Source organism: Alligator sinensis, unplaced genomic scaffold (genome assembly GCF_000455745.1).
Source record: "Alligator sinensis unplaced genomic scaffold, ASM45574v1 scaffold611_2, whole genome shotgun sequence".
NCBI lineage: Eukaryota > Metazoa > Chordata > Crocodylia > Alligatoridae > Alligator > Alligator sinensis.
Window position 1 is genome coordinate 3,645,006 of NW_005841869.1, and position 2,240 is coordinate 3,647,245.

General features: G+C 46.5%; 1 protein-coding gene across 5 annotated transcripts in view; it reads right to left on the reverse strand.

Moving 5' to 3' along the window:
- MAPKAP1 (mitogen-activated protein kinase associated protein 1) overlaps positions 1-2,240 on the reverse strand; it is a 138,640-nt gene that overhangs the window by 53,062 nt on the left and 83,338 nt on the right. The gene's annotated exons all lie outside the window — the stretch shown is intronic.

Here is a 2,240-nt window from a genome sequence, read left to right on the forward strand (position 1 = left end):
CCAAGCAAGCGTCCGTACCAGCTCCTTTATGACTCAGTCTTCTTACACGCACGTAGGTGACTCGGAGAGCAAACCAGGAGACAAGGCCCCTACCCACAAGCAGCTTGCAATACTGAGCGGGATGCAATGTCAAGTGTAACAAAACGGTACGGAGGGCTGGAGGAGAACGGGAAAGGGGTTACACATAACTTAGTGCCCAGGACTGCTTTATACATGCATATACACACACACACACACGTCGGGGTGTATATATTTTACACACACACGTGTATATCTGTGTATGTATGTATATATCGTGTGTGTGTGAGTGTGTGTACACGTCTTTGCTGACTCGTTTCTTGTGAACAGTGTAGCATGGATCCAGACGAGGGATTTTTATGAAGAAGGGGTAGCCGCGCTGGCCGTATCCTGAGAAAGACATTGCAGGCACGGAGGAAATACGGAAACTATCCTGGAAGTGGTTAGGGAAGAAACGGGCAGCGAGGGGCGGCAGGTGGCCTCGCCGGTGAAGCAGAGGAGATGAGGATGCAGCGAGAGGCGTCTGGTGGAGAAGGCAGTGAATTCGGCCCCTCGGCCTGTGCAGCCAATCTCTGCTCGTGTCGGTAGGTGTCACTGCAGACAGTTACCAAGGAAATTTCAGAGCTGCTGGGCACCCACAGGGAAACACTTGCGGTGTGTAGAGGAAATTATGCTTCACAAAGCAATTTTGGCAGGAGGAGGAGCTTTCTACCTCGCTATCAGTATTCTAATCAGGAAACAAATGTACGTGAACATCAGAGCTGGTATATTTTTAAAACTAACTGGCAGTCAACAGTGATCCACACAACACACATTATTATAACTGGGAGCAAATTAATACTGTGGAAAGACACCGCAACTCTGCAAAGACACAGTTTAATTCTGATCATCACAGCCACCCGATGCCAGGCAGGGAAACGGCCCAAAAGAGTCGCTGAGAACTAGCACCCTCTCCCACCTTACGGCCATCAGCACTGCTGACGTCGGAGACGAGGGTCTGCGTGTGCTCCAGTCTGTAGTGAGATGGTTTCTGGGGTCTGGAAGCCGCACACACTGCTCTTCCAGCAAACATAGGAATTAGCCAAGACCCTGCCTCCTTTTCCACATGGCCCTACTTGTACGGAGTGGGAAATATAGCCGTTACTTACAAACTGACATGGCGGCCTGGATTGCAGGGCCAGCCCCTGCTCTGACAGTGGCAACTGGATCATTACAGAATAACCTGTACAGGGAAGAAGTTTTTTCCTGAATCAAGGTAAGTTATGAGTTGGCTTATGTCCTGCGGCACCTCTTGTACAACGGATGCAATTAAAAATTGCTGGCATGAGTGTTTTTATTGCCTACATAAAAGGTCTACTTTTGTTTCAAAACCGCCCGGGTTCTTGGTCTCCGTGATGCCCTGCCCGGCGAGCTCTGCAAGTTAATTGCGTATTGTGTAAAATCATTTCCTTTTCATCAGTTTTAAACTAGCTGCCTCCCATTTCATTGCCCTTTCCCCCTATTCTTACATTACGAAACACCTTAAATAGAATCAGCAATTTACTTTTTCTCTACCCTTTGTTATTTTATACAGCTGTCAGATCACTCTCTAAACATTCCCAATCTTTCCCATTTAGCCTCTTTATATGCCTCTTAATTTTTTTGTTCCCCTTCTATTGCCACTGCTCCTTTCTGAGACAGAACGATCAGGCCTGAACACGCTCTGCAAGAGGAAAGAGCAGTGCTGATTTCTCTAATGGCTTTATAAAAATGCTCATCATTATAATAGCCTAGCATTTTGTTTGAATTCCTGACTGCTGCCATACACGGAGCAGGGCTTTCTTTCAACCGTCCTCAAGGATGACCAGGTCTTTTTTTCTAAATTGCTACAAGTAATTTAGAAGGCTATAATATGTACGAGGAATTCAAGTTATTCCTTTCAATATACATTACTTGGCACGAGTCTGCCAGCATGCTGCCCAGTCATCTAGACTGGTTAAATTCTGCAACTTCCTTAAAGGTTTCCTCTGCCTACTCTTGATTTTGCAGGGTTGGGGCAGGTAACGCTATACCGCTTATTAGCGTATGTTGCAAAATCTACAGCTGTAACACCAGGATCACGGTTTTATTTCCAGATCTAAATCATCTGCAGTACGTTGCTGAGGAGCTATCGACTGAATTTGCAGAGCTTTTCAATCCAAAGCCAATGGCCACGTCACCCTAACGGACAAATGCTCTTTCCC